At 31.5% G+C, this 13,419-nt stretch overlaps 1 protein-coding gene and 1 long non-coding RNA gene across 5 annotated transcripts in view; one reads left to right on the top strand and one right to left on the bottom strand.

Moving 5' to 3' along the window:
* The window catches only part of LOC126743044 (nucleoporin p54), an 86,761-nt gene that overhangs the window by 47,591 nt on the left and 25,751 nt on the right, over positions 1-13,419 (top strand). The gene's annotated exons all lie outside the window — the stretch shown is intronic.
* The window catches only part of LOC126743047 (uncharacterized), a 70,000-nt gene that overhangs the window by 32,526 nt on the left and 24,055 nt on the right, over positions 1-13,419 (bottom strand). The window lies entirely within an intron of this gene.

Here is a 13,419-nt window from a genome sequence, read left to right on the forward strand (position 1 = left end):
TTTCCAAATTCTCGATTACTATTATGTGCATTCCATGTTAGCCAAGCATTTTGGCGGTGGCTTTGTGTTATAGATCATAAAGTTGACATAATGAAAAGATAGTTAACTATGATTCGATTTCGTAATTTCCTTTTTACAACTCATACAGAGGAAGCAACCAAATTGTATGATAATTTAACAGGTGACGATTATGTTAAGAAAATGCCAGCTCTGCTAAATCAATTAAACAATTTATGGAATCGGCGAGTTGAATGGTGTGTCGCTTATAGACAGGACTTACTAACTCGGGAAAATAACTAACAATATAAGAGAAGCTTCTAAACGCATTCTCAAAGACATTATACTCCAGCGCTGTAAAGCATTTAATGCCTGCGCATTAGTAGATTTCATAACTTCTATTTTTGAAAATTAATTCCAACGGCGCATCATCTCTTATGCAAACATGAAAAAGACAAAGGATTCCATATATGCAATGTTTGTAAAGACTGCAAAAAAAAATACTAACGATTATGAGTATAGTGTGGAATCGGCGACGATTCCAAATACTTTTTATAGTATTCGAACAGATGCAGGTGTTTGCGATTGTGAGGTTGGAAAATGTGGCAAATTCTGCAAGCACCTATGTATCATTGAGCAAAAATTTGGTCTTATATTCCCAAATTCCTCTCGGCTATCGGTTAATGACAGAATATTACTGGCAAGAATTGCGACAGGAGATGATATAAATAAAAATTTCTACATGAATATGACCCTAAATGAAACACCAAATGATCATTTAGACATTACTCAGTGCCCTTTATCTCATACCCAAGAGGCAATGCAGTATGAGGGCAATTCTAAATCTTGCATGGCACAAGTTGCTGTAGAATTTCCACAGCAATATAGGAATGTACTTGCAGAGTTTAAAACAGAAATAGACCGTTTCGCACAGTTGTTTGAAGCAAACCCAACTATCCACAATCTAAAAGCCCTAACAAAATTTATAAGTATGATAAAAAAAATTAATACTTCAGAGCAAGGACAACAATTTATTTTCCAACAGATGATACCAAAACGTATACCAAGGAAAATTAAAGTTCAAAGCACAGCACTGAGTCGACGAAAAGATAGAGATTTAAGAAAGACTAAGTCCAGAATTCAAGCTGGACGGCCTTCCAATGCAGAACGAACCAGCACGAGTCGAAAAAGAAAGCATGACTTAGGAAAGAACATTAAAATAAATGTCCAAAACGCTCGCTAAATTAATTAAATTTAAGATTTTTTGTTTTTTTTTAAATGCCTTCTTTCATAAAAGCTTTTTATATTATTATTTGTTTTATTTAAGTTGAGTCTAAAGTCTATAAAAACTAAATTTCCCACTTTTCCATTCTCTGTTTGCCCCAAAATAATTCTCTGTACTAACTATAACTATAATTCCCTGTTTGGGTATACATTCTAGTACTGCAAAACACAATTTCCCATATTAAACCATACCCTATAAAAATGTAGTAGGGTATATATTAAATGCCCTAACGCTCTATGTGCCTTTTTATAATACAGTGTGGTGACTTTAACTAGAATAAATTCAGTTAAAACTAATCAAAATTTATCTCGCAAAATTCCTGAGACCCGTCGATTTTTGTTTATTTTTTTTCAAATTTCAAGATAGTTTTTGTATTTTTTCACCTACAGGGGGAGTCCAAATTAACTCAAACTTTTTTTTCAAATGGAAAGCCACTTTTTTTAAACTCTCATTGAAAAGACCCCTTTTTCCTGATTAAATTGCCCTATTTCTTTTGTGATTATCTAAAGGAGAAATACGAAAAAAAAAATAAAAACCATTAAATTATTAAAAGTTGCGTTTAATGTATAAGATGCTCAAAATGAGCACCATTTACTTGTTGGCAAAGCCCAAGACGATAATAAAATTTGTTTCTGACATTTTCTAACACTTCTGGAGATATTTGTCGGATTTCTTGCCTAATACGTTCTTTGAGTTCGTCTAGGTTTCCTGGTTTGCTCATATAAATTTGACTTTTTAAATGTCCCCATAGAAAAAAATCAAGTGGGGTGAGATCGGGAGAACGTGCCGGCCACTCGATTGCACCCCTTCTACCAATCCATCTGTTTGGAAAATTGTCATCTAAATACTTGCGTACTACGGGCATAATGTGGGGGAGCATCATCTTGTTGCATCCAGATTCTTTCATCATACAAATCTGGATCGAACTGACTCGGATATAAGGCACGTAAGACTGGAACTAGTTCATATTCAAGAAATTCTAGATATCTTTCGCCAGTTAAAGTATCATTGAAGAATATGGGCCCTATAACTTGCCTGCCAATTATGCCAGCCCAAACATTCGTTTTCTGGGGATATTATGTATTAGTTTCCCTTACCCAGTGTGGGTTCTCGTCAGACTAGTAGCGACAGTTCTGCTTATTAACATGGCCATTTAGGGTGAATGTAGCCTCATCAGAAAAAAGGATCCACTCCGAAGATATGCAATTTTCGTCAATGGCGTTCATCATTAATTCACAGAATTGAACTCTGCGATCTGGATCGTCTTCCAATAACTCTTGAACGGGTTGCATTTTATAAGGTCGTTTGTTTGCACTTTTTAAAATTTTTAGCACAGATTCATGATGAATAGAGTTTTCGCGAGCTACTCTTCTGGCTGCAGTTACCGGATTTTCTTTCATCGTTAACAATACATTTAATTGGGTGGTAGAAGACCTTTGTCTTATAACATCCCTCACGTGCCCAACTTCTCGAAATCTGCTTTCGATTTTACTAACCGTACCTTGGTTAATAGGTGGCAAATCTGGATATTTCTGCCTGAATAAGTGGACAACCTCTAGCTGAGTACGACTTCTGTCCCCATAACCAATCATCATTAAGATTTCAATCTTGTGGGATTCGGATAAATAAGGCATTTTTTCAATATAAGTTAACTTATTTAACAACTGGTTAAAATTTACTTTAACAGTGACACTACAACAATGTCAGGAAATATCTCGATACCAATAAAATAAACAAACACGACAAAAATCTACCAACACAAAATATTTCGAGACTTTTAATAATTTAATGGTTTTTATTTTTTTTCATATTTCTCCTTTAGATAATCACAAAAGTAAATAGAGCAATTTAATCAGGAAAAAGGGCTCTTTTCAATGAAAGTTAAAAAAAAGTGGCTTTCCATTTGAAAAAAAAAAGTTTGGGTTAATTTGGACCCCTCCTGTAGGTGAATAAATACCAAAACTATCTTGAAATTTGAAAAAAAAATAAACAAAAATCGATGGGTCTCAGGAATTTTGCGAGATAAAAATTGATTAGTTTTAACTGAATTTATTCCAGTTAAAGTCACCACACTGTATACTTTAACCTAATACCACAGTGCGTTGTGTGTTTTATTTAGTTTTGACACCGGATTTAATGGGAACGTCAGCATTATTTTTTATTTATTTATTTTTGTTTTAACTTAAATGTTTGTGGTGTTAATCCAATAGCTTTACCGGTAAGTCATATCTCAATATCGTAATTTATGTCTATGCATTGTTGTTTTTGTACTAGGGTTGCTTTCTTTTTTCTTTTAGATCTGACGATGCCTTAGGGCGAAACACGTGTAGTCGTTTTTTAAAAAAATAAACATAATTTGAGACCATTGACTTTGTGTCCCTCCAATCTCTGAATTTTTATTATTAAGAGGTCTCTTTGAGAAAAATGGACTACTTTTTTGAATATTAGCTAATAGAAATAGGCTTTTTTGGGGTTATTGTTTTTGGACAGTAACAATTTTGTTTTCACAAGTTTTGAACAAAATGTTTTCTATTATACAGGGAGTTCATTTGAAACTTCCCACCACGGATTTATCGAAAACCACTGTTTAAAAAAAAATGCCGAAATACGTCAAAAGGTTTGTCAAGGGGGACAACTTTCTAACCTAAAATTACTTCACCCATTTCCCCCCAAGGTCATCCTCTTAAAAATTTTAAATGGCAAGGGGTATCGAGTAATTGCTTGTTTAAAAGGTCTTTCGAAGTCTTTTATTTTGACGTTTGATTTTTTTAAATCGGTCGATTCGTTTTCGAGAAAATTAGAAAAATCTTTGTTTATCTTAATTTGTTCAGATAGAAAACAAAAACATGAAAATATCAGTTTTTATTTCAATAAGTGTTCAAAATGTTGCCCGTTAGGGTTTGCCAAATCTACAATTCGTTTATAATTTAAAACGGAAACTACCAACATAAACAGCAATTCCGAAGATTAGACGTGGAAAAAACTAAATAACAACCTGAATTTTTTTTCCGCATTCTTTTCATCAACACAGATATCCTGGGCGAACTGTATTTATTGTTTTTATTGTTATACCTGCTTAGTTATTTATAGTTGCTAAGGAAAATAAAGAATTTATTTTGCCGTCAGTTACATTTGTGACAGTCTTGGAATAGTGAAAATTTATTTGTTGAATTGATGATTTTACTTCCAAAATGGTTTACACACTAGCCGAAAGAGTGGAAATTATTCTAATTTATGGTGCCCAAAATCAATGTGCTCGGCAAACTGCCGTCACGTTTAACGCCAGACATCCGGAGAAGATAACTTCGCATAGGTATGTTTTGGACCTTGTTACTAAGTTTACTGAAACTGGCAAATAAAAAACGTGATCATCGACGAATTTTGGATGAAGCCGCTCAAGTTGAAGTTTTGGGTCATTTTGGAATAAATCCTAATACTTCATTACGCAAAATTGTTGCTGCCACTGGTATTTCATTAGGCTCATTTTACACAGTTACCAAACTTCATAAATTTCATCCATTCAAAATAAAAATGATGCAAGAGTTAACCGAAGACGATTTCAATAGGCGAGTTGAGTTTTGTAAAAAAATGACTGAAGCGATTAATGATAATACTATTCATGTAAAGAATATCTGCTTCGCCGATGAATGCACATTTTATCTAAATGGATTTATATTGGAGTAATAAAAATCCTCATGCATTTGTAGAAGGGCATACCCAGTACCCTCAAAAAATTAATGTATGGGCAGGCATTTTAGGAAATAAAGTGATTTGGCCATTATTTATTAACGAAAATTTAAATGGAGGCATTTATTTGGATATGTTGGAAAATACCATCAATCCGCTTATCACTGAATCCATTGAAAACCAAATCGATGATGATGGAAACCCTATACTTGATGATGCTGAAATATATTTCCAGCAAGACGGCGCTCCTCCTCACTACATGTTTTTGACTAACATGTTGTTGAAAATGTCCGTTCGGAATTTGAACATCGCCTATATTATTGTTTGGCCAAAAACGGGCAACATTTTGAACACTTATTGAAATAAAAACTGATATTTTCATGTTTTTGTTTTCTATGTGAATAAATTAAGATATAATTTTCTCGATGACGAATCGACCGATTTAAAAAAATCAAACGTCAAAATAAAAGACTTCGAAAGACCTTTTAAACAAGCTATTACTCGATACTCCTTGCCATTTAAAAATTTTAAGGGGATGACCCTGTGGGGCAATAGGTGAAAGGGGGTGAAATAATTTTAGGTTAGAAAGTTGTCCCCCTTGACAAACCTTTTGACACATTTCGGCGTTTTTTTTTTTTAACAGTGGTTTTCGATAAATCCGTGGTGGGCAGTTTTCAAATGGACCCCCCCTTATATCAATTAATCAATAATAATTAAAAATTTAAAAAACATAGGTAACATTAAAAATAATCATCTATTTTTCTTATGTCGATAATTTTCTGTAAAGATTTACTTGGTTGCACAGGCATTTGTTGCTTTACATGCTGAATCCCGTAAAAAAGTAAAAAAGGAAATTTTATCTTTATTAATTATGGAATAACTTTAAATAGGCTTAAATAATAAGTTTTATAAAGTACATTTAAACTTTGATGTTGTACAATATTTTTTTCAATAGCTTTTTTTATAGAAAGTAGCTCTATATGCTCAACCTATTTTTTGACAGTCGAGTATGGTTTTTACTACCATCTATAAGCAAATTTTTATAATATAATATTAATATAATTTTTTTTTAGCTAAATTACTCGAAAAATATTTATAATACAGATTTAGGAAAGATATAACTATGCGTCATTACATAATACAAAATGGAGTAAATGTATAAAAAAAACTTTATTAACACTACTTAAAATAAGTTTAGCTTTAAATAATATAAAATGAGCTTCACACATTTTTGACCTTCTGCTCAAAATCGAAATTAGAAATTATACTACGGAGTGTCACCGATATAACTTAGCCAAGCGATATCTCGATCAAAAAAAAAAGATGGATACTTTTAAGATGGTTTCTTTCAGTCCAGATCAACAGTAAATAACTTAACATCATTTATTTAGACTGCATATGAAGCTATAAATAACAAATGTCAACTAGACGTAATTTACACAGATTTAGCTAAAGCCTTTGATAAGATGGACTTCTTGATCAGAAACTTAACAGGCTTGGTTTTCATTCTAATCTTATAGATTTTTTTTGCTTCCTATCTGGCAGATAGACACCAGTTTGTAGAATATTGGGTTTAGATATGTTTATAAAGCATATAGCGATCCTGCTCAGGGTAGCAATCTTGCTACTCTTTTTGTTTTCCATTTTTATCAATGACATCTCTGTTAATATTTAAGGCAATTGTCTTTTGTCTATTGACGACGTTAAGCTATTTCGCATTGTAGCTATTTAAGAAGATTATTTGCTTCTCCAAAACAAGATTAATTTAATCTTCAACTGCTGCAAGATTAGTAAATTTCCTTTTAATATTGAAAACTGTAAAAAGATGTCAATTTGTTTGTTGAAAAATGAAATTAGCTTCGAATATATATTAAATGGTACAATTCTTTCTACCTGTAGTTCTGTGATTTCGGTGTCACTATTGACAAGAATAATTAATAATTTGTGCAATCATATAGCTAACATCTTTAGAAATCTCTTAGTTTTCACTAATATATTAATTAGAATCATTTTGTTTAATTCCCTAATAAAATCGCGATTACTTCATGCGGCTCCACTCTGGTATATAAACTATATTGTTCACATTGTCAGAGATAAACATAAATTTCGGAAATATATCCCTGAATAAGCTGAACCCAAATAAGGATATGATCAGCACTTATTATTCAGCAGCTTAAATATGCTTTCCCTTCATCAAAACCATTTGCTTTTTCTTTTCAAGTGATGTAATGGTCAGAATTGCCAGCAGTTCTATTCTTGTTGTGCCTACTTTAATACTAGCAGACAAAACATTTTTACTTACAAACATATAACACAACCTTTGTACAGGGCATGCTCTTCGTTTAACTTTGTCAATTTATATCTGGATGTCGATCTTTTTCACATGTCTCCTCGTCATTTACAAAAGATTATTGTCAAATAATATTATTAGTACTTAGGTAACGTATTGTACTTTCTTGTACTTTTTTCGCATATATTTTATCATTACCTATTAGTTATATTTTTATACAGTGTGGCCCAAATTGGGTGTACATGTATGGGTATCTTGGAAACTATAAGAGATAGAAAATTGGTTAAATGGGGAAAGTTGTAGGGGATTTAGGTACTAATTTAGTGCCGCTTTTAGAACGATTTTATCTTTTTCCGATTTTGAAATATTTGGAAAAAATCAAAAAGTTGCATTTTTGAAAAAGACCTGTATTTTTTTTATTTCAACGTATTTTTAAAATCTGTAAAAATATTATTAAGACAACTTTTTAAGGACAACGCATACCTGAATTCAGTTTTTATTTTTGACGTTTCGGTTCTGAGATGCCATCCTCAACTTCTTTTTTTCTTATAGCGGCCATTTTGTTTTTTTGCTAAATTAAAAATATATATTTTTTCCTTTAAAATGATGTATAACACTTTATGAAAATATTTCATTCTTATGTCAAAAACTTCATTTTAGACCATTTTAATGCGAACCCGAAAAGACCATTCAGAGAGTCCTTAAAAAAATAAATATTGTCCATATAAGCCTACTATTGTTCAAGGTTTAAGAGATACAGACTATCCAAGACGATTAGAATTTTCAAACTGGTTTGTAAGCCAATGTCAAGAAATACCTAATTTCAGCAGGAAAATTATTTGAACCAACGAGACATTTTCTAGCAACTGCGGAGTATTCAACAGGCATAATCGTCATTTTTGGGCTACTGAGAATCCTCATGAAGTGGCTGAACGTAGGCTACAAGTAAGTTTTGGATTTAAAGTATGGTGTGGTATGTACGGTAAGTTAATTACCCACTCCACAAAATTATTTTCAAGTAAAATGCTATAATTATTTTTAGATAATCAATTTATTGTGCCCCTTATTTATAACCAAACTGACAGGTCAACGATATTTAAATCTTTTGATAGAGCAGATATTACCTGTCGTAAGAGCTGTAATACCTGAAAAACAAATAGGGAGTAATGTTAGGTTTCAACAGGACGGGTGTCCCGCGCATAATACTCGGGACGTTCAAAACTTATTAACGCAAGCATTTAACAATAAACTTATCGCGAACCGCGGTGCTGTAAATTGGCCAGCTAGGTCTCCAGGTATACACCCCTGGATTTTTATCATTGGGGATATGTTAAAAATGAAGTTTAAGAGTTTGAACCTCCTAAGACTCTCGAACAACTAAAGGAGAGGGTTCGGAATGTCTTAAATAATATAAACAGAGGCACCCTGCGCAAGGTAACTAGAAGTGTTTAAAAGAAATGTGAAAAATGTTTTAACAAAAATGGCCGTCATTCTGAATAGTTTAATTTAATATTATTGTTACAAATAGTTTTGTTACAATTAGAAATTACGTAAAAGTATAAGTTAGCAAGTTAGTAAGTTAATAATATTTGTGTGTACGACAAAATGCCAACAAAAGTCATGGCCAACTCAGCGAAAAATAAACTATTTAATTTTTTGACGTAAACAAAATATTTTTATAAAGTGTTATACATTATTTTAAAGGGAAAAAAAAGATCTTTTAAATTTAGCAAAAAAACAAAATGGCCGCCATAAGAAAAAAAGAAGTTGAGGATGGAATCTCTCTGAGAACCGAAACATCGAAAACAAAAACTGAATTCAGGTATGCGTTGTCGTTAAAAAGTTTTCCTAATAATGTTTTTACAGATTTTAAAAATACGCTGAAATAAAAAAATACAGCCCTTTTTCAAAAATGCAACTTTTTGATTTTTTCGAAATATTTCAAAATCGGAAAAAGATAAAATCGTTCTAAAAGCGGCACTAAATTAGTAACTAAATGCCCTACAACTTTCCCCATTTAACCAATTTTCTATCTCTTATAGTTTCCAAGATACCCATACATGTACACCCAATTTGGGCCACACTGTATATGATTATTATTATTTTTCTTTATATATGCATTGTTGGTACTTATTTTTCATATTTAATCTTAGTAATTAGGATTAGATTCCTGTTAGATAAAAAATATATTTAAATTTAAAAATTTAGTGACGATTTATGGTTATATTTTGATATATCAAACAATTGAATATTAATTCCGTTGTGGCAGGAAGCGGCATCAAGAATCAACAGACTTAGAATCCTTACCATATTTGATGGAATTATTTCCAAAAAAATTGGAGCATAATAAGTTTTTAACTGTGTTGAAGCAGGAAGTATTTTTTCTTAGCTTGCATATTTTTTTGATTGCAGTAATTCCTATGAATCTCTTCTGGATCCATTTAAAATAACTGTTTTGATCTCTGTTTTTTTTTTAATGGCGTCTGTTTCCTTGGATAGTTTCTGCAATTTAAAAAAAAAATCTCTATTTTTATATTCTTACGTTTCCGTCTATTGGGTTTATTTCGTTAGGTTTATTAGGTTAGTTTCGTATTTTCGTTAGGCCATAATCTTCATCAGGAAGAACTGCTAGGTTTGAGCGTCTTTGTTGAAAAAGTGTCTTTTCTTGAAGAAATCCTGCGCTCAGCCTTTATATTTTGAAATTTTCTTTTTTTTTTTCTAAAATTTTCTTCTAAAATTTTGAACCACTCTGAATAATATCATAATAATCATGATATATTATACAGGGCGAAACACGTGTAGCCAATAAAAATTGGCTTATGAGACCATGACATTGTTTTTTGTTTGTTTGTTTACATTTTGTGTGGTCTCTTGGAGAAAATGGATGAGGATTTTATATTCATATAATAATCATGAATTTAAAAAAATTGCAGCTGCATTACAACCGGTCGGATAGGATCCTTTAAGGGAATAATTTATGCCTTTTCCACCAAGGAATTTACAAATTATAGAATTGTAATGCTCCGCCAAATTATTATCTTTATTTAAAATTACGCTGGATGTACTGTTGCGACGCGTTCAAGGCAAATCTCAATATCCTCAAATAAGCCGCATTCCTTGATTTCAGGAATACAATTTTTTTCAATGCCCTTTATCGTATAGGTGAAATGTCCATGTCATCATGTGCCCTCAATGATGTGCACATCTAATGTTCTCCAAATATATGAGATGCCACATTTCATATTTCATCACTCTCATGCACTTTTTCTCGAGGTAACCGCCAGCTTCATTTTTTGTGTATGAATATTTTGTTTATCGCTATACGCATTCTGTGTACATTAGCAGACAATACACACATAACAGCCAAACTTCTTTAACATTTGTAAAACTGGTAAATTTTTGGAATTGGTTCGTTTTCTTCCTAAATTCAAATAAAAGGATGACTCTAAGAAAATACCACTGAAAGTATAATCGGCCATCGTATGTTTTCTAACAAATTACAACTATAATTTTCCTAAAAAGGTGTTTTTGCCCTCTCGTCATAATTCACATTCTATGAGCGGTTCGACCAAACATCGTTAGTTACAACGGCAATGGAAGGTATTTATTCCATTTTATTCCCCTTCCTTATGACAATTTTGGCTTCTTCACTCGCTGCAACCTCCATTAACTCCACGGACTTTCACAAATCATCATGGGCATATTAACTTCCATATCCGCAAACGAGCATCCAAAAGAAAGATATTTATTTCTCTAATATTTAAGGAAACAAGTGTCGAACGTCAAATATTCTTTTTCCTACTATGGTATTTTCTATCTGACTTTAATTGTTAAAGTAACGATTTTTTTATCAAGAAACATACTCATACCAAAGTTTTTAAAATTATACTTTTCATTGAGAATTACGTGACCAAATTTGACATGCTCCACAATTATCTCAGGTGACATACTTCTAATAGTATCAGGCTCATCACTATGAAACAAGGCAGATTTATTAAAAATATATAAATTAAAAAAAACTCTAAATGTACGTATATGAAGATATAAAGAAAGTATAATATCTATAATATTATAACGTTATAAAAATATGTTAAGTTTATAAAAATAGCCATAGAAAAACTATGACTGAATAATATAAAAATAACTTATCATTATAATTATAACCTATCCTACGTTAAAAATAAATTTTTAACAGATTCTTAGCAGTAGTTCTTTGTAGAATAACCTTCATACTCTTATATGATATTTAAAGGAATAGAAATATTTTTATTTTAAAAAAAATGTTGAAAAAGTTGGTGACTCATTTTTAAATCATCATAAAATATTTAGATTGCCACTCTATGCCCAAGGTTTTTTGAAAAACATTGGTATAAAATCTTTCTTAATGACACCTGTACATTTTAATATACAAGACTGATATATCTTTCTTATAATAAATAAGTATGACACAAAATATATTTAAAGTGATATGGCACGACACTGCCCCTTTTCCTAATACAATTTTCCGAATATTTAGGGGTTGAATGTTTTATTTAATTAAAGCCACAAAAGTAAAATTTGGTGTGCAGATAAAATCTCCATCAAAATAAAAAATTACCTCTTCGAGCTTTTTTTCAGATATTTCTGTGGACTGTAGTATTTGTTTATTGTAAACCTAATGTATGATTTGATAAATATTAAATGATATCTACAATAAAGCTATAAGTCTATTGAAAAGTAAAAATTATTTAATATTTACCTATCTTGATTGCAATTAAGCACGTCACAATATAGATTTTACTCACGTCTTTTGCTCTTTCGTTTTTTTTTATGCATACTGTATCTCGCCACTACTCACAATTTTCAAATACATTATTAAAGAATTTTTGGAAGGGGTCAGGTAAATAAATTTGCAAACATTGGTTATGGCATCAGTATATTAGAGCATTATAGATTTCTTATAAATCCGCATGTTATTAGGTTTTTGCCTCTGCTCAGAGGAATCTAGGTCTTTCCCTTTTAAGATTGACGTCTTTCAATCATCAAATTATTTAAAGTCGTAAAACTTTTGATCCAAGTAAAAAACAGTCAAATCTTTGGTCGCCATTTTAAAAAAAGAAGACAATGTAATGCAATTGCAAAATAACTGTTGTAATGCTGATATTAATGCAAGGGCATTTTTTGAAAATAATCAAATACATCAATTTGTATTCTAATGTTTAAAAAGATATTATTATTACTAAGTGTTTAAGATTGTCTTCATGAAATAATTCTTATACCGGGTGCTGCGTCGCCGATCGGAACATAGGAAATCCCATGTAAATTTTAAGGGGGTCAATTATTGGCTTCCCTGTACATTTTACAGAAAAAATATAAGATAATTTTTTGAAGAGACCAATCTGGCAAATCTCCGTGCAAAAAAACCAGACACCAGCCACCAGCAAGCAATTTGTTATAAGGCTTTGTCAAATCTGACGTAGAGCCGAATACAAGAAATGTTTATGGTTGATGTAGTATCTGAAGATTTTTTCAGATACTGCTCTAAAACTGTTTCCCGCATAATGCCACTTAATTATGGCTATTTTTTCGTCGATTGAATAATTCATACTTATTTTCAAATATTGACTGTCACTAACTTATGGACACTTTTCCTCACGTCAGTGACTATATTCATTTTACTGGTGCCCGTTTGGTTTTACCTGAACCGAAAATTTGGTAATTCTGCAATTACATTTAATTGAATAATTCAAGATTCGCTTATTACAATTTTTTTAAACTTTGCACGAGGGTTTGCCAGATTGGTCTCTTCAAAAAGTTATCTTACATTTCTTCTGTAAAATGTACAGGGAAGCCAATAATTGACCCCCTTAAAATTTACATGGGATTTTGTTCCGCTCGGTGACGCACCACCCGGTATAGATGTAAATATCAAAAACATTAATTTAATGTTTTGTATTTTATTATCTTTGTTTTAAAGGTTTTTTATTTCTTAGTCTACAGTTGCATAATTAACTATTTTTAAACATCTACGTTTTATCTTATTTATGGAACGAGGATGAAATATAATTACTAAATCAAACGAACTTACCTGTAATGAAGCTCGATTGTAATTATATGAAGTCCTCGTGAAGTAAATAAGTCCTCCCACCCTGACTTACGTCCCCTATGGTTAATTGCGTCA

Source organism: Anthonomus grandis, chromosome 12 (assembly GCF_022605725.1).
Source record: "Anthonomus grandis grandis chromosome 12, icAntGran1.3, whole genome shotgun sequence".
NCBI lineage: Eukaryota > Metazoa > Arthropoda > Insecta > Coleoptera > Curculionidae > Anthonomus > Anthonomus grandis.